The sequence below is a fragment of the Erpetoichthys calabaricus genome, chromosome 4, assembly GCF_900747795.2.
Source record: "Erpetoichthys calabaricus chromosome 4, fErpCal1.3, whole genome shotgun sequence".
Classification (NCBI taxonomy): domain Eukaryota; kingdom Metazoa; phylum Chordata; class Cladistia; order Polypteriformes; family Polypteridae; genus Erpetoichthys; species Erpetoichthys calabaricus.
Genome location: NC_041397.2, coordinates 196,554,821 through 196,580,777, shown reverse-complemented (window position 1 = coordinate 196,580,777; position 25,957 = coordinate 196,554,821). Strand labels below are relative to the sequence as shown.

General features: G+C 36.8%; 1 long non-coding RNA gene across 6 annotated transcripts in view; it reads left to right on the top strand.

Moving 5' to 3' along the window:
* Positions 1-25,957, top strand: part of LOC114650484 (uncharacterized) — a 605,078-nt gene that overhangs the window by 263,915 nt on the left and 315,206 nt on the right. For all 6 annotated transcript variants that reach the window (XR_007934844.1, XR_007934843.1, XR_007934842.1 and 3 more), the window contains one exon: positions 10,754-11,133. This is a non-coding gene — a long non-coding RNA (uncharacterized LOC114650484). The remainder of the gene's footprint in view (positions 1-10,753; positions 11,134-25,957) is intronic.

Genomic DNA, 25,957 nt, shown 5'->3' with positions numbered 1-25,957 from the left:
TGTTTTTTCACAAACATACCATACTTATTTTAAATCCACATTGTCTTCTCTTACTAATCACATAAGACTTGGAGCTCATCTTTTACATGTATACCTTTCAGAAATGACTTTCGAACATTTGGCACATATTTGTATAATACTGTACAAGCAAAAGTGGATATTTTATTATAAACAAACATCTATTTTTTTATAAAGGCCTTCCTTTTCACACTTTTTCAGAGTAAAACAGGTGGTTATTGGAGTAGTAATAAAGGACCTGTTGAATCATTTTCAGAAGATCTGTGGTAGATATTTTGGTCAGAAAAACTATTTGGAGATCATTTTAGTAAGTAATTAACTAGAGATATTCTTGGGTGGCAATTAGTCATAAAATGGCTATTATAATGTTTACAACAGGAAATTCTACAGAAATTCAACAATAGTCATATTTTAAGGAAAACCTGAATTCTTAAAATGTTCACCATACATTGATATCTTCAATTTGTAACAGTGTGAAACTGAGTATTATGTGTATACTGTATAGTAATTTGCATACCAGGGATCCATGTAAACTGAAGAGAGCTGTCAGATAGACTTGCTGGAGGAATTGTTGGTGGTAGCCAAATAACTGTATTTGAGGTACTCATTAGAAAAAAAAAAAAAACAAAGTGGGCAATGAAGAACTCCACGTCCACTGTAATTTTCTTTCTATGCTCAGGCACATAGAAATTCCTTTATATCTTCAGTCATAATGCTATTGAAAATAACAGCATCTTGTACATAATTCTATAAGAATGACTTTTTGTTGACTTGTGAAACTGTATGGCAGTGCATTCAGTTGTTTTGGGGATATTAAAGTGTTTGGTTAATTAATAGTGTTATTAGAAAATTTGCAACTTTAAACATGTTGAAACTAAGATGATGACAATATATTACTCTGATGATGGAAAAAGACATTAAGGAAGATGCTGACAGAGATGTTAATATCTTGGTTTTAATTGGCACACTTATTAAAAACACACTGGCCCCAAGCAGGCTGTTCAGAAGTAACTGGTCTCTTTGTCTATCAGCACTGGTATGTGATATAGTACAATGCTGCTTTTCCTGCCCATACTACCATAAGGGATTCTGGTCTAAGGATGAAAATTTGACTACTGCTCCAGAAAGATAGAGTTTGGAACTAGACATCATCCTGCCATAAACTAGCGTGGACACTGAACAATTTATAAATCCCAGTCTTAAAGCTATTGTTAATTTTGTAAACCCTCCACCGTAGCTACTCATAATGGCCATTCTGTTGATTTCAAGTGGTGTTCAGCTTATACCAATTACATACTGATGTCCATTTTGTAAATGCAAAAGAACAGCTTTACCATGTGTTTTGATCAAACTGGAAGGCATTTTACACGAAGCATTGGGAAAATAACAACTGTTTCAACTACAAGCAGCAACCTTCCTCTTATATTTTCCTTAGGCTGATCTTCTTCACCAACATGACTTTGACCTAAAATTTATTTTAGTGAGAGACACCACTATGGCGATCTGTTGTCACATTGCCTATTTGTGACCATGGTTGATATCCCCCAGCCTGAATTAGAAGCTAACATGACTCTCCTCTTGAGGGTATTGTGTTATTCAAAGAAATTCACACACCTCAACAGTGGTCTGTGCTTACTGATTCTTCTGACTTTCAGTACTGTAAAGTTTCCCTAGACATTGAACCATTTTCCAAATTAACTGTTTGTGTGGGAGAGGTTTGCAAATACTTAGATGGCATTACTGTTAATTCAACAGGGCTACAGAGCCAGTACTTCGTTTTTATAGTTGTGGGCATGTTAGAGACTTCAGAGTGAAAAATTGAAAGTAAATATCTGAGCAATATTGTCCAAAACTTTTAACTTCTTCCTACCCAACTGTAGATTTTGCATTTGTGAAAAGTGGCTGATATTGCGGCGCCAGCATGCTCATATTGCATTCGTGAAAAACACATTTTCAAATGCAATAGAAAACAGAATGTTTTGCGTTCTAATGCAGATATAAATAATTGTATTCAAACAAAAATGTAATGATAATAAAAAGCAACTAAAAAATTAAGACACAATACGGTTTGAGAATTATGCAAATATATTTGATGAAAGTTCCAAAGTAATATTAACTGGATGTAACTGATGAGTATAGAATACTAGCAAGGGTATGAGGAAACATTGATATTATATGGATAATCAAAATATTCATTACATAAAATACCTATTTGAAAAAAATAGCATGTTAAATTTCATTCTTTTGAATGCATTCATTAACAATTAAGAAATCAGTCAATGTGCAAATTAATTTTTACTGCTGTTGACACATATCTTACCATCCTAAATTGGTAGAAAAAAATTAAATTGAGAAGGAATTCTTATGTATGTTACCCTGTCCTTATCATTTTTTCATGGTCTTCGGTCATATGCTATTTAGCAACTTGACATAAAAAAACGTTTTAAATCATCTATATTGTATTTATTGCGTTAGTTATTTTTTATAATTGTATTTTCTAGCTTTTTGTATTTGGAGATTCAATAAGTTATCTAATGCTTCACTGCACCCTGCATGTGTTCTTTTATTTTAAAAGAAAATAAATCCTTACAGTATTGCAGTGTGAAAATATTTACCTTCGCTGAGCACATCAGAAAGAATTATCTTTATTCCTCTTTCTGTACCTGGTCATAGTACAGCTGAGTTTCTGCATTGTTTAAACCTTATGAAAAATGTGTTGTATTAAGAACAGAAGAGGGAGTGCTTGGGCTACAAATTTATTCTTGTCCAACAGGAGGGATTTTAAATCTATACATATTTTCCTATTGCCCTTCAAGCTAACAAAATGTAAACTGTTGTGGGTGGCCAATTCTAATATGTTTGTTATTAATGTGTTATGTATATAATGACATAATAGTCATTTTGTCTGAAACTGAAGACCAGGCTTAATGTGGTACACTTTTTTCCATAGAATTACATAGGTTTAGAAAAGTATATTAAACTGATGTAGAATTTTGTTAAGTGATGTAAAAAATTATTATTATTAATGTTCTGGTTTGGTTGATTGCCAACTATAAATTAACTCTGCGTGATTGAGTATGTTTGAATGTTTGAGTGTTTGTTACGATGGACTAGCACTCCATAAATCTAAATATGATAATGCCGAATTGAAAACAAATGAATGGATAGATTCATATTTTACTAGGTAATGCAATGATAAAAGATGTACACAAAACATGTGGTTTAAAACATATCAGTGTATATATTATAATAAATGAAGACGTTCATTGTAACTTATGTAATAATTCTTTGTTTGTCTATATATTTATAGAGTTTGCAGGGACAGAGATGTCGCACACAGGGACTACAGTGCAATATAAAAACCTACACTAGTAATGAGAAAGCTTATAATGTCACTATGAGAAAACGAGGACTCAGAGCAAGTGCTATTACCTATTTAAATTGTGCTCTGTGTCAACTGTTTGCGTGTTTTTGATCATTTTCTCCTGATGATGTGCCATTGTCTTTCCAAGATGTTTTTTTACTATTGCTGTGTGCAGTATATAATGTTATAATTGAATGTTTTGTCCTTAAAACGATCCTTGGGAACATTGTAACTGCTATTTTGATTCTTGTCAGGGAGCAGACTCCATTATTTGAAGTTCTTTTCCATCCTTCTCTATTCACCATTTAATAATAATTCCTTGTTTGAAATAATTCCTTGTTTGATTGTATGTTGCTCACATTGTTGTTTAAACATTTTTTAATCTCTGTATTGTTTATTTGTGTTCAGTAGACATTAGATGGTTTAGGCAGGTATTTTTTAATGACTACATTAGGCTGGAGCAATGAAGAATGCCCTGTTTGTGACTAAGATTTTTGGTTTTCGTTTTGGGATTGACATTTGTTTTATCATGGAAGGGTTTTGGAATGACCGTATCTGAAAACATATACATTTTTCTCCACACATATGTCCTTTACCCCAACTATTGTTATCTTATCCTTGCAATCACCTGGTTGGGAAGGAAAGACTGGCTGCCAGTCACAAAGCACTCTTTGGTGAGACTATGGATCTGAAATACATCCAGATCTTACTGCTGCTATGCTTCACTTTTTCTATTAGAGGACATCTCCTCTTTATTCATTTATACCTCAGGCAAGCAGGATAGAGCACATTGTGAATGCAAGCAGGGGGAGCAGGCAATACGCTTTTATTCAGCCATTATATATTTAACATTCTTAATGTACCAAAAAGTGGAAGCAAAACAAAAAGGTACAGCAAATCAGTTAACACAATCTGGAATATTTCAGGGGCTGTCATAGATGATGCTGGCCAACCCACAAAGCTGTGTTTGGCATTCAGTTTCATAAGTCACATTTCTGTGTGACTGTGTTCTTTTCTGCTTGTCCTCCTTTTTGGTTCTTCTCTTGAATTCAGTAGATGGTAGAATACTTTCACTTGTACCTTTTAAGGCTTGTCAGGACCAAGGTAAGACACCGCTACCCCTCTCCAACCAATGTCATTATGACAGATCATATTATGAGGTACACACTCAAAAAGGTAACCAATGGTTCAACAGCTTCACTTTTATGCATGTGGAAAATCCACTAAATGACCAGTTTTTCATTGAAGAGTCTTAACCTTTCATTTTGCTAGACTGCCCTTTTTAAACTGGTGAGTTTAATTTTTGCTAGTTTAGCCTTCTGTCTGCTGTCTTTGCTAGCACTTTTTTTCCTATGTTTAGACAAGCTGTCAAGTCAAAGTAAAGTGTGCTTATAATTAAGCATACAATTTCACATATAAAATATATGTCTATAAACCCTTTTAACATTTCAAAGAATATGAAATATAACGTCATCTTTCTTTTGATCTTTACATTTTTTTGACTTTGACATGACTCGTCTCCTAATTTCTTTATATTTAATAACTTCTCCTGTTTCCTTTGTTGGTGCAGTACAGAAAATCCTGGTAGCGTTACAATTTTTTGTTTTGTAATAGTCGCATTCAGTTTTGTGCAAAAAATTAGCAATTAATTTTTATTTTATATGTTTTTAAAAATATATAATTCCTTGTTTAGCTACCATTTCAGAGGGTACAGAGGTTGCCAAATTATTTTAATTGTGGAGCCCATTACCATTACATAACCAATTCACCACGGTGCGTGACATCATCGTGACTTCAGCCATAAAATGGCAGTGCCCAGCAATAGTAGGCATTCCATGGTGGCTCAAAGACCTGCAAAAAATTATAGTCAAAAAAAGAAATATACTGTAGTTAGCATCAGGTTTATTACAGTTTTGATCCCTGCATTGCTTACAGACTATGAGTTATGTTTTACTTAGTAAGTTTGACAATTTGGTTAATAACTTTCTTGGTTTTAACACATTCCTATCCAGCAGTATGTAGCCCATACCATGCTTTCAAAAAATTCAGCAGCACATTATGTACATATGTACATTATGAAAATTTATTTTTACTTTTTTATGCCATCTTAGTCATGAATCCTGATGCCCTGTAAGTAATTATGCCATGGGTATCGAATTAAAAAGAAGAACTGGTAGAAAGCCACAGGAACTTCCATAGATCAACAGGTGTCAGCAAATTGACACAGAGAAGACAGATAGCAGTGTATTGTGAAGTACTGATAGCCTACAAACTGGCAATGGTGCCTGGTGTTTTATTTAAAAATAAGAATGCAGTGCAAAAAAACAATTGCCAAACAGATCTTTAGTGAGTTGTCCTCCCATCTTTCAAAAGGCTTCTGACACCATATGTAACTTCTCAATGTATTTTAAATGTCGCTCTTGGCCAGCAGCTTATTGATGTTAAAGCCAGGAGGTGAACTAGGACTCAGCTGGCAGGATGATTTTTGTCAGTATAGTGCACTAAAGAGACAGAGAAAACCTGAAATAAGAGAGTGTGTTCTGTGCTTAAGTCATGTTTTTTTTTTTTTTTTTTTTTTTTTAAAGATTATCAGGTGGACATGTCACACCACAGAGCATGTGTTAGCCCAGTCCTTAGGGCAGTTAGAGTTTTATTTGTGTTTTCTATTTACAGTACTTTGATAATTAATTTTTGTATAATCCTCATTTGTGTGCATTTTGTAAAACCAGATATTGGTCAGTTAGGCATCTTTGTCCTAGTGTGTGTTGGTATTCTAGCTTTGCAGGCAGGTACTGTCATGCAGTGCCTATACAAATTATGTATCCCCCTTGAAAATTTCCATATTTTATTTTATACATTAGTACTAGGGTGATGTACCATGTTAGTCATTGTGGATGTAATGAGAAGTCAAGCAAAATGATACCTTTTGTTAGCTAACTAAAAAGATTACAATATGCAAGCTTGCCTTCAAAGCTTGCATATTGTAATCTTTTTAGTTAGCCAATAAAAGGTGTCATTTTGCTTGACTTCTCACTATTTTATACATTGAATCACAGTGGATTTAATTTGGCTTATTTAAAACAGATCAACCGAAAAATATTTAATGTTAAAGTAAAAACAAATTTTTGCAATATGATCTGAATCAGATACAAATACAAAACACTAAATAATTGATTGCACAAGTATTCACCCCTTTCAGATCAATACTGTACTTAGTGGATACACTTTTGGCAGCCATTTCATCCCTGAGTCTCTGTAGACAGGTCTGTATCAGCTTTGCACATATGGACACTGCCGTTTTCCCATTTTTCTTTGTCAGGTTCTTTCAGGTTGCATGGTGATTATGAGTGAATAGCCTTTTTCAAATCTAGCCTCAAATTCTCAGTTGGATTGAGATCTGCACTCTGACTTGGATATTCCAGGACATTAATTTTCTTTTTAAGCCATTCCTGTGTAGCATTGGCTTTATCCTTGTTTAGAAAACATTTTTTTCTCCCAAGGTGCAGGTTACTTGTAGACTGCATCAGATTTTTGTGCAGGGTTTCAATGTATTTTGCTGCAAGTTGTTTTCTCTTTGCCACTTTCCCATAAAGCTGTGACTGGTGAACCACTGAAGCAAAAGTTGTTTCATGCTTAGTCTCTCTAATCTCAGTCACTTTTCTATGTAACTCAGAGTTATCAGAGGTGTCTTGGTGGCATCCCTAAAGAACTGACACTAATAATTATCTTGTAAACAATTATTCAATAGACAATGTTATCGATTAATTAATTAACAACTAATTTTGTCCAAATAATTCAAATAAGTATATGAATGGTTAATGTATTTTAATTTATATTGAATAATTATACAGTATATATGGAATTTTTTTTAAGGAGTTGTAGTCCTGCTGTCTCACAATAAGCGAGCAGGGTTCAGGTTCCGGGTGCTCCTTTCATGAAGTTTGCATGTTGTTCCTGTGTCCACATGGGTTTCCTCCAAGTGCCTCAGTTTTCTCTCACAGTTCAAAGACATTAAGGTTTGGTAGATTGGTGTTGTTAAATTGACCATACTGTGTGTTTATGTTGGTGTGGGTGCTTGTTCATCATGCAGTGGACAGGCAGCCTATCTAGGTGGTGTTCCCAACTTGCACCTAATGATTGCTGGAATACGCTTAAGCTGCCCTGAAAACCCTGGGCTGGGTAAATGGGTTAATAAAATGGATTGATGGATGGAAACAGAGCGGAGATACTTGAAGTTTCAAAAATAAATGTATTTCTATCTTAGCTTGAATATAATTCATTCAAATTGTTTATATAAATATTTACAGTATACATTTATATTCGCTGTAAGCCTCATTGCACATGTATATGTAAAAACTTTGTCTTGGGATGTACATGGATGCTTATTCATAGGCATTGTGTATAAGGCTGCAAGCTTATTTTTTCAAGTTATTGAGGAGCAAGGACTGCTGGGGTGTACCACAGTGTTTCAATGCAATGTACAAACTTGTTTACACTGCTCAAGCACACAACAACTTTAAAGAAAAAAAGCCAAACCAATACAGCCTTCAAAGCCACTCATGTAATATGTTAAGTATTTTTTATGATTTGTGTACATTAAACCATTTTAATTTAAACCATTTTAACCATTTTTTACATTTTGCATTTGCTATAGGGGCATGTTAAGTGCAATATACAGCCACTTTGACACTGCACACTCATACTCAGCAGAATTAGAAAGACCTATACAATCACTCTTAATTTATTTATGATGCTGAATGATATGGGAATGGCTGTTTGCTTGCATAAATTTTATTATTCTTGTAAAAAATAATGAAGTCCTGGGGTAGCAGAGTAAAATCTCTGCATTCGATATTGAAATAAGAAAACCTACCTCCACATGTTAGATTACAGTTTACTGAATCAGAAGTAGATCATCTTTCAGAATGATCTCTGGAGTTCTTGATTAAATAAGCCTAAATGCTTAGTAATATTGTCAAATTAAGCATGTGGCTAAACAGATCATCTCAGAAGCTATGCGTCTTGATACTGCACTTGTGTGTTCCCAATTGGTATACTTTGCTTCATAGATATGGAATACTGTATCTGATTGTTGTGATTTTTAATACATTGAAGGATGTACCTAGCAATATGCACTTTGTGCATGAGAAATGAGTACTTTTTAAAATATAAGACAAATTAGGGATTTTTTTTTCGTCTGGTAAACCTGTCATAACTCAACACGAAATATGGGGTGTTCTTCCAGGGCACTCATTTTGGGTTTTTGGTGAGACTGTTTTCAGCCACACCTCCACTGACGTAATAGAGAAGGCTTAAAAAGCCCAGAATCATTTCACTTAATAAGTGTTGATATTTACACGTTTTAACATGAGAACCAAAGTTTCACTGAACCGGGTGTGCAGTTAATCCAATCAGAATTACAGCATAACAATTGTGTGTGTGTTCTCTGATTTTCAAAAAGGAAACTTTTCACAAAGGTGCTTATAGTGGTCTTTTGCCTTAATTGTGTAGGTTAGGTTTTAACTGACTCACTATAAGTTGGACCTTCCAGATAAGGTGCATTTATACTACAATCAGTTGAAACTCCTTGACTACAGATACTCATTTAAATAATTATCTGGCTTCTAAAACTAATTGGCTACACCAGTGATGATTTATATGTGTCATATTAAAGGGGGTGAATACTTGAGCAATTAATTATTTTGTGTTTTATATTTGTAATTCATTTAGACCATTTTGCAGAGATCAGTTTTCACTTTGACAATAAAGAGTCATTTTCTGTTAATTAGTGTCAAAATAGCCAAATTAAGTCGACTGTGATTAAATGTTGTATATCGATAAAATGTGAAAACTTCCAAGTAGGTGAATTCTTTTCATGGGCACTGTGTATAATGTTGTATAAATGTGGAGATTAAACAGTTAAGTACAATAACATATTAAAATAGTTTTCACACTTCAAATAAATGTTTTTTTTCTTGTAATTGCAGTGGGTCTGGCAAATGGTAATAAATAATTTGTTTATTTAGAATACTACTTGACTGTGTTGGATTATCTTAACACATTTACCCCCAGTCATGTGGATATGCCAACGCTTTAATTTATGACTTAGTAAAATCTCTTACATAGTGCAGAATATAAAAACACTTTCAATCTTGTCTTCAATAGGAATACCTAAGTACACATTTTTTCATTTGTGAAATTGCTTATATAATGCTGTTTGGAAAAGAGAGAGAACTGGTATTACAAAGTTCATCACTGGATCCTTTCATTCAGCTTCATTTTCTACAAATGTTATTCTTTTTCAAAATATTGTACACTGTTACTACAAAAAGTAAACAAAGTAAAAGCTGGTTAAGTGCTGCATTTTGTACTCATGGTTGTATAAATACATTTTATGTAATCTTGAACATCATTCAGTTTTTATTCTTGCATTCTATGTTCAGTAGTTTCATCCACTAGCAACACGATTGCAGACTAGAGAATGTATATACTTTGAACTTTTAATTTATTTCTAAATTCCGTGTTTATTGTCACATCTATTATATATACATTTTCTGTCCTTTCTGATGACGTGTGACGAAAACAGACGGATGCATCACTAAGCAAACCATTGATTAGTTTCAGTAGTCTCTGTTAGATTATTTTATAGTGCCATACTTTACAGCAAAATAAGAAATTAAGACTAATAATCACCTCAAGTGGTGGTCAGGCCTCCAATAAACAAGTGGTATGATATGGGATTTCATTTTCCCCAGGGATCTTTGCAGATCCCTTTTCATCTAATGTCTTCTGATGACTTTCCAGGTAATATTTGCCAATGGGCAGCTGCACAAACATTCTGTTGATATAAACAGATGAATATTGACATGCATCTACTGTATCCCTGTTAATGTAAACAGGATTACTCACCTTTGAAAATGGTTGAGGATGTTGGATGGATTGTAAATTACAGCATCATGCATTTCAGAAAAAAAGTCATATGGATTAATGTTATTATTACAGGAACTTCTCGTGTTTAATATTGTGGTTTATGCTTGCAGTTACTGTATTTATATCAACAATTAGTTTGGTGATTTATTCCAGAATCTATGTGGTAGTCTCTGTTGGCTATTAAAACGCAATTAAAACATTTTACAAAAAAACAAAGATTTTTTTACAGTCTTTGGAACTCAGGGAATGATTACATTTTTGTAACTTGCATTCATGGGTGGTGTAGGTAATAGTTATAATTGCAAAAAAAATATTCCAAGAATATAAAATAGACCTTATCTTAAAATCCAGGATTACTGGTTGTGTTTACGGTATCAATATCTTTTATAATGCAGACCTTGTAAATTAACTCCTGCTTTTGTTTCTGTTCTTTTTTCTTAGGCTAACACTGAAGTGTGGCTGAGCACCATAGAGAAAAATTCTTCTGCCTAAAATAGTGACCAGATATTGTGTTTGGGGTTATAAACTACTGTGTGGACATTTGGATTTACAATTAACTTGTTGGCTAGAATAAATCGACCACAGCAGTGTTCTAACTGCATGGGACCCTAGCAATTGGAAAGAGAGGAGTCAACATTATACAGTATCAATGGTTGGAACATGGATCAGTTATAAATATAACAAAATGACACAAACAAGTAATAAAGAAGTTGAGCTGAAGGAAAACAGAAGGCTTCAAAAATCAAAAGATTTAAGAAATATTTCAGAACAAAAGGAATTTGCAGCTCAAGATTAGAAGTTCACCCTAGACCAACCAACCAGTAAGTGTACAAATGCCTTAAATATGCTGACAGTGAAATGTAGAGCTTGAATGTCTTCCAGAAGATGCTTGCATTAGAGTTCTGTAGTCTAATAACAAGAGGCATGTGTTGTTGTAAAGAAATAACTATTAAGATGGAGACTTGACAGTGTAAAACATTCCTATTATTTTATTATAGCAATACTTGATCTAAACATTGAATAAGTGACTATTATAAATACTGTTTGTACAGAAGGTTTATTGTTTATGCTGACCTGAGAAGAAAAGGCAGCAATGATATTACAGTAGGTCAAGTAGCCAGACCTAAAGGAAGAACATAGACACTACTGCACTTCAGAGATAGAGAGGAAGAAAAGATAGGGAACTCTTAAATCAAAATATTGAATTGCAACCTCAAACGTGTTTGTGCCAGTCTTTGCTGTTGTTGACATTTAATGATTAATAAAGGCCGTTTCAAGAAGGTGTGTTTATCAGATTTAGAGAGCATTATGATTGATTTGATATGCACATGAATATTCAAATAAATGTGTATTGTAGGTTTTCTATAACACACTTTTCATTAGACTTATATTTACACATATTTAAAACATATTTAAAATAAAACATTAAGCATATACATTCAAATAAACTTTTCTGTCTATTCATATAGATATGTTATTTAGGTAACTTTATTATAATTTTGATTACCATCATTAATAAATCTTTATAATGGATGTATAGTTTTAATTTTATATAGTTACTGCAAACTTATATACTGCCAATAAACAAATAAGATGTAAAGAAGCATTGCAAAATGTTTGTTAATGACATATTAATGAATGTTAATACAAAGAGCGAACATGTTTTCCTTTGTCTTCGCAGTCCTTTGCGGTGATAATGTACAATAATGGAATATATAGTAAATTCAGCTAAAATTAACCAAGCAATGCTTTACGTATTTAGACAATAATCATCCACACAGGCAGAGGACAGTGTAACTTCATACATATTAAGTAGACTATAAATATCAAAAATGACTGTTAAAGGATTAACTTTTTCATAGTTTTACATTGATCAATCCACTCATTTGATCTAGGTAGCAACAGGCAGATAGGAATCAGGCAGGGATTTTAACTCTCTCTACTGGAGCTGTGAGGCCCTAATTAATGCCAACCATTCTTGTCCATAATGATATCTTTCCTTTCCTTTATTTTCTTAATTATTGCAAAAACATCTATAGAATTATAAATATTTACTAATGCTGCATCATTATGAGAATTTTTTTTTTATATATTTTTATTTTATTAATTTTCATTGTAATCATTCCATACAAATACTGTAGATCAATTTATAACCCAACAAAATTGAAGACCAATCAAACCCCACCCCTGAGAAGGAGAGCTTAGCTAAAGGAAAATTGCTTAAGGCTTTTTAATAAGGCAACATTAAACAAAAGAAAGGGAGAAATAAATATCTATGTAAATAAGAGATGGAGAAGGGAATTAAATGCGGTAATAGTTATTTCTCTTATTCTAAAATAATATTGATTAAATCCTGCCAGGTTTTGAAAAAATTTTGTACAGATCCTCTAACTGAGAATTTGATTTTTTCCAATTTCAAATAATATAAAACATTGGTTTCCCACTGACTTATCAGAGGAGAATTAGGATTCTTCCAATTTCTAACAAAATAAGTCTGCGTGCCAAAAGTGTAGTGAATTTAATCACCGTTTGCTTGTCCTTCTCCACTTCAAGTCCATCTGGAAGAACACTGAACACAGCTGTTACAGTAATCCCTCACTTATCACGGGAGATAGGTTCCAAGGCCGACCGCGATAACTGCATTTCCGCGAAGTAGGGACACCATATTTATTTAATTATTTAACGTGTATTTGGATGTTTTTAAACCCTCCCTGTATTGTTTACAACCCACCCTTTACTCTATTAATAACAGGGACAACTGCTAAGCAATATGAAATCGGTAGATAAGTTTACACTTACTGTATAGCGAAGTACACGTAGCTATATATGACGTGATGATGGTGATGAATATGCTGCGCAGTAAAAATGATGACGATGAAGGTGATAATCCCCTGAATGCAGTAGCAAGAGCACGTTAATGCTGAATGAGTGAGATGAGACTTCCTGGTTAATGCAGCACTCCGTCGCTGAGCCAATCAGCAGCACACAGGAACTTAACTGCGTGCTCTGATTGGGTAGCTTCTCAGCCATCCGCCAATAGCATCTCTTGTATGAAATCAACTGGGCAAACCAACTGAGGAAGCAAATACCAGAAGTAAAAAGACCCATTATCCACAGAAACCCGCGAAGCAGCGAAAAATCCGCGTTATATATTTAGATATGCTTACATATAAAATCCGCGAAGTCGTGAATCCGCGAAAAGTGAACCGTGAAGTAGCGAGGGATTACTGTAATGGGTTAGGAGGAATTGTGACCCCAAGGCTGTCTGAAAGGCACTTAAAAATTTTTGTCCAAAATGATGTTAATTTGGTGCAGGCCCAAAACATGTGACCCAGTGAGGCAGGAACTTGGTTGCAGCGTTCGCAGGTTGGATCCTGCCCTGGAAACATTTTGGACAGTTTTAAGCGAGACAGATGAGCTCGATATATAATTTTTAGTTGAATAATTCTATGCTTTGCGCATATAGAACTCGAGTGAATTCTCTGCTGTGCTACCTTCCACTCTTTTTCTGATATATTGATTAAGAGATCTTCTTCCCAATGTCCTCTTGGATCTTTGAAAGGTAGGGACTCTAATAAGATTTTATATAATACGGAAATAGTGTTTAATTCCCCGAAATTGAGCAGTATTTTTTCCAGCATTGTGGAGGGTGCGAGGTGGGGGAAATCGGGCAATTTCTGTTTAACAAAATTTCTAATTTGAAGATAGTGAAAGAAATGTGTAGCTGGGAGGTTAAATTTTGAACGTAATTGTTCAAAAGATGTAAATATGTTGTCTATATAAAGATCTCTGAGCATTTTAATCCCAAAACTTTTCCAGGTATTAAAAACTGGATATACTTGCGAAGGTTGAAAGAGGTGGTTCTCTTGCAGAGGTGCCACTGATAAAAGATTTTTCATCTTAAAATGCTTTCTAATTTGGTTCCATATTCTGAGTTATTAGTATATTTGCGATAACTTGCATTTATTGGAGAGCAGAGCAAGGAGTATAAAGAAGTACTACAGGTTTTTACTTCTATTGCGGACCAAGCCTGTGTATGTTCATTTATTTGTGTCCAGGTTTTTATGGCTTGTATGTTTGCTGCCCAGTAATAAAACTGAAAATTAGGTAAAGCCATGCCACCTTCACCGTCTTTGTAGGGTCGCTCTTCGGATACGTGGGTGTTTTGAGTTCCAAATGAATGAGGTTATTGTTGAATCTAATTGCTTAAAAAATGATTTATTGATATATATTGGAATGTTTTGAAATAAAAAGAGAAGTTTAGGAAGGATATTCATCTTAACAATGTTAATTCTTCCGGCTAGAGTGAGATGAAGGGTTGACCATCTATGCAAGTCTTGCTTAATTTTTTCCATACAGACGGCACAATTTTGTTGATAAAGAGCTTTATGTTTACTTGTGATATTTACCCCTAGGTATTTAAACTGATCTCTTAAATTATGAGAATTTAACTATAATGACAACATTGGATAATGATGGTTTAATTGTTTTATTTAGAACTGAGAGATGGAGAAAAGTCAGAAAACTATCCAAGGTCAAAACCAGAAATCAAAATAAATCTTTTCCAACAAAAGCAAGGATGTGATACTGACCTTTATGCCCTCATGGTCATGATGTTATTTGTTGCACATAACCAGTTGTGCAGCTTAGCAAATGCTTGGCAACCAGGTTAAGCAAAATGCACAATATGGCAGCATCCATAATACCTAGAAAATGGCACTGTGGGAAAGTGTAGTTTTTTTTTACTGTTGCTGAAAACATTTTGAAATAATAAATGTGTGCAGTCATTGAATTCCTTACCCCCCACCAAGCATCCAAAACAATTCCTTGATAATTTTTTGAGGCTAAGGAATGACTTACTACAATACAATATAGGTCAGATCAGGACAGAAATTTATAAAAATGAAATGTCTATAGTTGCCGTGTCAGAGTAGGTATCTTAATTCTACCACATATGCCTTCAGTTCTATACACATGTAGTTATCCATTCCTAAATGTTTTGAAAGTGTAGGTCAAAAATATTTTATAATTTCATTTAAAAAAAATAAAATCCTGTTTCAATTTTATCAATGTCAAATCCATTTTAATTGTCTCAATACAAGGTAATTTTCATTATTTGTGTAGGTATATATAATGTGAAAGTCCTGGGAAGGTTAAAAAAAATATATACAAAAGTACGTAACTCTGACATTTCCCCTTGCTGGCTTTGGAAATAAGATAAGATCGAAATTTTAAAACTGCAGCTTTAGCTTTAGCTTTTACTAATCAAATTCAGTTGGAATATGCTAACCAGAGCAGGTTTGTGCAGAGAATTTCTATTAACTACGATGTACAGTTAAAGTGGTTCTTTTGTTTACTTAGCACCTAATTACATTTATCCCCTTTCCCAACTATTATTAACAAATTGAATGTTTAAACTAACCAACGTTATCTGTTAATGCCAAAGATTTTTTTTTCTTGCAAACAATAATTGTGAAAGTTCTATTTTAACATATTTTATTATGCTATAAAGTAAGTGGAATAATGAATTGTCCAAAGACAAGAAATTTTATGAATAATTTAAAAATGTTAAAAATTTATTTTTTGTAATTAAAATTTATAATTAAAATATTTTAATTATACTGTTATTCATCACTTATCAACATTTGAGACAATGTATGTCTGAGTTTTTACATTATTTCTGTAATAGCATTGATTTGGTTGTCCAAATAAAACATCAATACAAAGAGAAAACTTAAAGGTGACAGTAATTATCCTTCCCCAACAAAGGGGTCCCCACGCTTTTCAGCAAGAGTCAATGTAAGGGAAGTCCTTATCTGTGTAGCAATCTCATTGAAGATGAAAAGGGGCTCATGCAAGCTAGTTATGTATTAAAGGAAACATGTCAGTAATGCAACACTCTACTAAAGCACCTGAAGAACAAAGTTAGAATTAATTGTATATTTAACTCTGTAATTAATGTGATCTTATCTGTCTGGGTACATCTTTTTGGTGAACTGACGTCTCTGCTGTGGTGTAGCTTATAGTAAGATAATTGAAATCTGCTAGTTGCCACAAGAATGTTTGATGTTGACCTAATGTTTCATTGATCTGCCAATCATAATGTAGCCTTATACAGAGATAATCCATTGTTATATAAGTAGATGCATACAAATTAAGCCTGCTTCAGCACACAAATGTATGTTAACTTGGAACTCATAAATTAACAGCTGGGATCCACTGTAGGAATTCCTCTCGTACTTTTAAAATCTTCAATGAAGTCAACTCTTAATTACCATTTACTTGAACTAGAAAGATCCAGGTCTTTCAATCTCTCCTTATAGTTTGTCCTCTAAGTCCTAGAATCAGCCTAGTTGCTTTTCTCTGGACTTTTTATATCATTGTTATGTTTTTGTAGCCTTGAGGGAAAAACTGTATACCGTACTCCAGGAGAGGCCTAACCAGTATGTTATATAGCTTATGAATAACCTCCTTTTGTCATGAGATGTTACCATAATCATGTTTTTTCACATTGTGTTTGTTTTCTACATTTATCGCCTTTAGAACTCTGCTCCTTATTATAAACCTATTAATTTCAAAACCACTGAGTACCATATGTTACTTGCCCCTTCTCCGCTGTAACCAGAGAGCTAAAGGCTGCAAATCTAAGAGAGAGCCTGCATTTGTACGAACGGTTGTTCATAGTTAGCAGTCTGAATAATTACTGAGTGAATTCCTGAGTAGAGACATCTACCTACAAATTAAACAATACCCTCAAAATCTCTTCTTCTTGCTATTCCAATGATTCGTTATATAACTGTCTGTTCACAGTCAGTGTCTCTATTTTCAGATAATACCTGGATTTAATCTTACAGCTTTGTCAGTGTTTACATTGGAGTAATGCTATACAAATGTAGTTTTTCTCTGTTAACTCTTAATTGGCAATCTTTACCCATTTTCCAAGCTGCTGAATCCGAACACAGGGTCACGAGGGTCTGCTGGAGCCAATCCCAGCCAACACAGGGCGCAAGGCAGGAGCCAATCCTGGGCAGGGCGCCAACCCACCGCAGGACACACACACACTCATCAAGCACACACTAGGGGCAATTTAGAATCGCCAAACCACCTAGCCTGCATGTCTTTGGACTGTGGGAGGAAACCGGAGCACCCGGAGGAAACCCACGCAGACACGGGGAGAACATGCAAATTCCACGTAAGGAGGATCCGGGAAGCGAACCCAGGTCTCCTAACTGCAAGGCAGCAGCACTACCACTGCGCCAACGTGCTGCCCTGATTGTATTCAGTCCTGTTGTATTCCATTGTCCATCCATCCATCCTCTTCTGCTTATCCGAGATCGGGTTGTGGGGGCAGCAGCTTGAGCGAAGATGCCCAGACTTCCCTCTCCCCGGCCACCACTTCTAGCTCTTCTGGAGGAATCCCGACGCGTTCACAGGCCAGCCGGGAGACATAGTCCCTCCAGTGTGTCTTGGGTTTTCCCCAGGGCCTCCTCCCAGTTAGACATGCCCGGAACACTTTACCAGGGAGGCATCCAGGAGGCATCCTGATCAGATGCCCGAGCCACCTCATCTAACTCTTCTCGATGCAGAGGAGCAGTGGCTCTACTCTGAGCCCCTCCCTGATGACTGAGCTTCTCACCCTACCTTTAAGGGAAAGCCCAGACACCCTGCAGAGGAAACTCATTTCAGCCGCTTGTATTCGCGATCTCGTTCTTTCGGTCACTACCCACAGCTCATGACCATAGGTGAGGGTAGGAGCGTAGATCGGTTGGTAAATTGAGAGCCTTGCCTTATGGCTCAGCTCCTTTTTCACCACGACAGACCAATGCAGAGCCCGTATCACTGTGGACGCCGCACCGATCCTCCTGTTGATCTCCTGCTCCATTCTTCCCTCACTCGTGAACAAGACCCCGAGATACTTGAACTCCTCCACTTGGGGTAGGATCTCGCTCCCAACCCTTAGAGGGCACTCCACCCTTTTACGGCTGAGGACCATGGTCTCGAATTTGGAGGTGCTGATTCCCATCCCAGCCGCTTCACACTCGGCTGTGAACCGATCCAGAGAGAGCTGAAGATCATGGCCTGATGAAGCAAACAGGACAACATCATCTGCAAAAAGCAGTGACCCAATCCTGAGCTCACCCCCTCAACGCCCTGGCTGCGCCTAGAAATTCTGTCCATAAAAGTTATGAACAGAATCGGTGACAAAGGGCAGCCCTGGCGGAGTCCAACTCTCACTGGAAACGGGTGCGACTTACTGCCGGCAATGTGGACCAAGCTCTGACACCGGTTGTACAGGAACCAAACAGCCCTTATACTCTCGGAGCACCCCCCATCCCCCCTCCCCCCACAGGATTCCCTGAGGGACATGGTCGAACGCCTTTTCCAAGCCCACAACTGGTTGGTCAAACTCCCATGCACCCTCCAGGACCCTGCCAAGGGTGTAGAGCTGGTCCAATGTTCCACGACCAGGACGAAAACCACACTGTCCCTCCTGAATCCGAGGTTCGACTATCTGATGGACCCTCCTCTCCAGGACCCTCCGAATAGACTTTTCCAGGGAGGCTGAGGAGTGTGATCCCTCTGTAGTTGCAACACATCCTCCGGTCCCCTTTCTTAAAGAGGGGGACCACCATCCCGGTCTGCCAGTCCAGAGGCACTGTCCCTGATGTCCATGTGATGTTGCAGAGGCGTGTCAACCAAGACAGTCCTACAACATCCAGAGCCTTGAGGAACTCCAAGCGTATCTCATCCACCCCTGGGGCCCTGCCACCAAAGAGTTTTTTGACCACCTCGTGACCTCAGTCCCAGAGATGGGGGAGCCCACCTCAGAGTTCCCAGGCTCTGCTTCCTCATTGGAAGGCATGTTAGTGTGATTGAGGAGGTCTTTGAAGTACTCCCCCCACCAACCCACAATGTCCTGAGTCGAGGTCAGCAGCGCACCATCCCCACCATATACAGTGTTGACACTGCACTGCTTCCCCCTCCTGAGACACCAGATGGTGGACCAGAGTCTCCTCGAAGCCGTCCAAAAGTCGTTCTCCATGGCCACCCCAAACTCCTCCCACGCCCAAGTTTTTTTCCTCCACAACTACCAAAGCCGCATTCTGTTTGGCCTGCCGGTACCTATTAGCTTCCTCCAGAATTCCACAGGACAAAAGGGTCCTGTAGGACTCCTTCTTCATCTTGACAGCATCTCTCACTGCCGGTGTCCACCAACGGGTTCAAGGATTGCCGCCACGACAGGCACTGACCACCTTACGGTCACAGCTGTGGTCAGCCGCCTCAACAATAGAGGCACGGAACATGGCCCATTCGGACTCAATGTCCCCCACCTCCCTCGGGACGTGGTCGAAGTTCTGCTGGAGGTCGGAGTTGAAGCTACTTCTGACAGGGGACTCTGCCAGACGTTCCCAGGAGACCCTCACAACACATTTGGGCCTACCAGGCCTGACCGGCATCCTCCTCCACCATCGAAGCCAACTCACCACCAGGTGGTGATCAGTTGACAGCTCCACCCCTTTCTTCACCCAAGTGTCCAAGACATGTGGCCGCAAGTCCGACGACATGACCACAAAGTCGATCATTGAACTGAGGCCTAGGGTGTCCTGGTGCCAAGTGCACATATGAACACCCGTATGCTTGAACACGGTGTTCATTATGGACAATCCGTGACGAGCACAGAATTCCAATAACAAAACACCACTTGGGTTCAGATCGGGGGGGACCATTCCTCCCAATCATGCCCTTCCAGGTCTCACTCTCATTGCCCACATGAGCATTGAAGTCTCCCAGCAGAACGAGGGAGTCCCCAGAAGGTATGCCCTCTAGCACCCCTTCCAGGGACTCCAAAAAGGGTGGGTACTCCAAACTGCTGTTTGGCGCATACGCACAAACAACAGTCAAGACCTGTCCCCCCACCTGAAGGCGGAGGGAGGCTACCCTCTAGTCCACTGGGGTAAACCCCAATGAACAGGCTTCAAGTCAGGGGGTAATAAGTATGCCCACACCCGCTCGGCACTTCTCACCGGGGGCAACTCCATAGTGGTAGAGAGTCCAGCCCCTCTCAAGGAGACTGGTTCCAGAGTCCAAGCTGTGCGTCGAGGTGAGCCCGACTATATCTAGCTGGAACCTCTTGACCTCGCGCACTAGCTCAGACTCCTTCCCCTTCAGAGAGGTGACATTCCACGTCCCAAGAGCCAGCTTCTGTAGCCGAGGGTTGGACTGCCAAGGTCCCCGCCTTCAGCCACCACCCAACTCACACTGCACCTGACCTCCTTGGCCCCTCCTACAGGTGGTGAGCCCATGGAAAGGGGGACCCACGTTGCCTCTTCGGGCTGTGCCCGGCCGAGCCCCATGGGTGCAGGCCCGGCCACCAGGCACTCGCCATCGAGCCACACCTCCAGGCCTTCCTTGCAGGTATTCCATTGTGTAATTGGTAAATTGTTTTTAAATATCTTGGTAAGAGCTGAAGAGTTGAAGGAAAGTCTTAGTACTAAATATAACATATGAATAGAAGATAGACAAAGAAAAAGATCATTGTAGTTTTATATATCTATTAAGTATTCCAGCATGGCCTTCTAGGATTCCAAAGATATCCCAGAAGCGCTGATCACTTGAGGTTTTTTGTATTTCTGTTTTTGCATTTTTGTTTTTATTTATGGATTTCATAGCTGACACAGACCTTAGTAATGCTACCTCACAACTCCAGAGTGCTGAATTGAATCCTTGCCCATGTGTTATTTATGTGAATTTGACATGAGTCTGCACCCTTGTTTTTTATGTTTCTGCTGCTGTATGGCTCTGAATTTCTCCATGGAATTAATAAACTTTATCTAGTCTAATCTAAACTACTGTAATGTTCCACCTATGATGCCATGAGACTTTCTCCAGTACACTTGTCTTCTTTACAAAGATTAGGTTAATTAGTGAATTTGCCATATATTAGTGAATGTAATTATTGCATGGGAGTGCCATCCATTGGGCCAGTGTTAGATCCCTGTCTTGTGCCCTGGGTTACTGGGATAAGCTCCAGATTCTACAACCATGAACTGGATTAAGTGGAGTCTGACATTGGATGGAAGTATAGATGGATGCTTCTATTTCCAAGTAGTCATTTTTGGATTGCTATATCTTTTGAAAACATAATTTTTGTAATTCTCCTACATTTTCATTTATTAGATTGATGTTTAGATTAATTGTTGCTTGTGGAGCAACTGAGGAAAAGTTTATTGATCTATTTCTTTAACATAAATAGATATGTGCACAGAAGAATATACTGTTAATGTTGCATGCTTTGGTAATTTTCATTTTTTTTGTGTATATTTAAATATCTAAATAAGCACTCTAGGACTTTTTAAAGAATATGAAAGATTCTGTTTAATTGAACTGAATATTTTAAAACAGAGATGCTTTGGGATTGTTTTGCCTCGAAGGACAAAACAACAAATAATGCAATTCATATAGTATAAAAATTAAATCAAAAGAGAGAAACAAAAGTAAACAAATACCGGCTGAAAAACTAGCATTTAATTAAATACTGACCCAGGTGTAGAAAGCAGAATATGCTCTGTTTGTTCTGTAGCATACAAAAAAAGGAAATTACAAAGGCGCAATGCATAAGAATTTAATAATTATGCAACATTAGTTTTATTACAACAAAGCACACAGAGTTGGAAACATCTCTAGTGTGTTTATTAGCAATCAAACTTTTGATTTTTCTGAAGGGAAATAAAATTATCAGATATACATATTTTAAGTGAGGAAGTTTGAATAAAGCAACAAGTGGATTGCCCCTGAACCCTAAAAAAGCCAATGAGGCCCAGTTAATGGTACAAACAGTGGTTTATTAACTTACTGTAAAATAAATACCAAGGGAAAGGTTTACACAATGTGCCTTCCTACTTGCACCTTCTTCTATAAGCACACTGGTTTTTCCTCCATGAAATCTTGGAACTGAACCTGTAGAACTCCACCTTGTGGCCCCTAGTGACTTATTTATTCAGGACAATGAAGGCATCTTGGTAGTGGCCAGATAACTGTCCTCTCAAGAATGCCTCAGGCAGCTAGTGAGATGTGGCTCAAATTAATTGTTTTAGTAGGGTCCACTGCTGACCCGCAAATAATGACACTAAATGGATACCTTCACTGTCTCCTGATTTAACAGACATTTGTTAAGGGAACTAATTGTTTTCAGCTTTGTCAAAGCTATATAAATTTAGTGAGTAGCGATGGAGAGGCATTTATAGTGTGAAAGATGGCCCCTTAGGAGTGTGAATTACATTTGAAAACATATCTTTATTTGTATAAAATACTGATATATTGGTGTTGTATTTTGTTCAACTTTTCTTCTTCTAAGATAGTCTTAGCAAAGATCTTAAATTTTGGCAGTGGGTAGCTGATATGATGGGGCTGAATATATAAAATTATAATGATAATGTACAGTTTTAAAATGGTCTGTTTCACTACTGTTCTCCTCTATGACACTTCTGTATACAGTGTAACCATATGTTCATCCACCTCTACAATATTTATAGACATATTTTAATGTTTACTTGTTAAAAGCATCTAACATTTATAGTTTGATGGTGTTCCTCCTATCATCTGTGACTTTAAAACATATCTTCTCTATCTCTATCTACCCCATGACCTTGAACAAACTTACACATATTCAATATTGGATAGATGAATGGAATTTCCCTATACTCAGTGTAATTTTCTGAAACATGAGTTTTTGTTCATCACACTTGGGAATATTATTTACAACAAAACATCATCTGTGTCACATCCTTAAAACCCATGATTCAGACAGAAATAAGTGATCAAAGTTAATGCAACGTCTGTCAGAATCTGTGTAGGAAAGCTTTTATTTTATGTCTGGGTGGCAGTTTTCATTTTCTGAGGCATCTGTGGGATTCTGTGATGTATCTTATTCTTCAATTACTCTTGCAGAAGATTTTCATCTCTGTTGAAGTCATAGGCTGTGATAAACAAAACCTTTTTAAAAACAGCTCCAGTACCTTTACCAGATACTGTGCCACTCCAGGCTTAACCATATACCACAAAACGTTTCATTGAGCAGGTATTAGGCAATAGGTGGATGCTTTTCTCCATTCAGCATTATGGTATTTGAAACACAGCCATCTTAACAAATGCTACTCTTCATTTGTTTGTGTAATAACAGGTACCTCTTTAGGAAAAAAGAGAAACAAACCATACAACAGAAAGAATGCATTATTCATTCTTTTTTTAATTTATTACTGATAAATTGTGACACTTCAGAAATTTTTAGAATATTTCTACTTATAAACTACTAAAGCTATGAAATACTTTTTAAGTAGTGTTTTGTTAAATTGTCCAGTCAATGGTTGGTTTCTGCTTTGAGCTAAATGTTGCTGAAATACATTCTGGCCGGATGATTCTGAATTGAGACTGGACGTTTGGAGATTTCATAGATCTACACTGACCCCAGGAGTCACTTGCCTCACTAATAATTTCAGGATGAAGTTTAGTGTTCTCACTCTGGTGGAAAATAAATGAGTAGATAGGCTTTTTAAAGACTTGCCACTTAGCAGGCAGAGATGAACCATCTTAAAAAGAGAGAGATAATTTGGTGCTGTTCTGAGCAGTACAGTGCCTACTGAAAGTATTCATTCCTATGGAAGTTTTCATGTTTTATTTCTATGCAACATTGAATCACAGTGGTTTTAATTATATCTTTTCACTTCAACCATCAGAAGAGGTCTATGAAGCATCCTAAAGCGTTGCGTTCCCTGTGAAAAATGAGCCAGAAGAGTTGAATTTTTTTCAACTAGAAAAAATGTTATGTGTAAGAGAAACATTTAATTACTAAAAAGTCAACATAAATATAGAAGGAACGGTATATCTACTGTCCACTGCTATACTGATACAAATTTAGTACACAGCTTTTGTATGTTATGTTTTGAAACAGTCACCAAAGCACAGCCTAACGTTGCAATCTGGACAGTCGAAGCATGTTTCTTTACACACTTTTCTTATAATATTTTTTCTGTTGGATTCACACGAGAGGGTTGAATGTCAGTGCCTGATCTGCTTGAATGATGTACCCAATTTGTTATTGTAGGCTACTACAGTGCAGGGCTTAGTGACTTCCACATTTCCCTTGAAACAAACCTTGACAGTTGCTGCATTATAAACAGTACTTACAGTACAATGCTATATACTGCATACCCTGCCGTTCTTTCTTATATTCTGCAAGTGCCTTGAGCATGGGAAAGGCGCTATATAAATAAAATGTGTTATTATTATTATTATTATAATTATAGCATATTTCTTGTCTTTCTACTTGATAAGTCATTTTGCATTTTTTGCCAAAAAGCTACTTGCACCAGTTATTCTTCATGAGATGGAATTCATCAGGCATATCAAGGCGATTCGATGTTGTCAGTTCTGTATGCAATAGTTTCACTAAACATGTCTACATCTGATGATGACTTCACTTTATCATCTCTATCTCTTGATTGTGTATTTGGATTCAGAAGTCCAGAGATATCTAGAACCATCAGAAGGAGCACCAGAGAAAGGCCACTAGACTTTCTAGGGGCATTCCTGACCCTGAATTAGACCACAAAAATTGTATCAGAAGAAGCCACATTCTGGGCTGTTGCATAGGAAAAGGCTGCTTAGGCAAATGTTTGGCTTGGCAGAGATGTAGCTGCTGCCAGAGTAATGCAAGAGCTGTAGATTTGCATTGGGAAAGGAGTAGGGTTTGCTTTGTCTTTGTGGCACTTTGTTTGGAAGAGTGGGTCAGCCATTGTACTGAATATGCAGAGGCTTAAGCTTGTTGATTGGAGCACAGACTTTCTTTTTTATTTTTTGATAGCCGTGTCTCACTTGTGTAGCAGTAGACTATTATTTTGACTCTTATTGTTCCAAGCTTTTGTGGCACACAGGGTGCTTGTTTAAATTTTAATTGAAAAAGTTGTACACTTTTTTAATGCACTGCATTTTTTTGTTACAAGATATGTATGCATTGCTTCAAAATTGGAATATTTATTCTTGAGAAAAAGAGAGAGATAATTTGGTGCTGTTCTGAGAGTACTGAAAGTATTCATCCCTATGAAAGTTTTCATGTTTTATTTCTATGCAGCATTGAATTACAGTGGTTTTAATTATATCTTTTCACTTCAACCATCAGAAGAGGTCTATGAAGCATCCTAAAGCGTTGCGTTCCCCTTGAAAAATAAGCCAGAAGAGTTGAATTTTTTTCTACTAGAAAAAATGTTATGTGTAAGAGAAACATTTAATTACTAAAAAGTCAACATAAATATAGAAGGAACGGTATATCTATTGTCCACTGCTATACTGATACAAATTTAGTACACTGCCTTTGTATGTTATGTTTTCAAACAGTCACCAAAGCACAGCCTAACGTTGCAATCTGGACAGTCGAAGCATGTTTCTTTACACACTTTTCTTATAAATTTTAATTGAAAAAGTTGTACACTTTTTTAATGCACTGCATTTTTTTGTTACAAGATATGCATTGCTTCAAAATTGGAATATTTATGATAATCGTTTATATGTTATTTCTTTTGAAGTAGTAAAGGCAGATGTTCTTATGCAGACTGTAATGCTACTTATTCATGAACTATTTAAAATTCTGAT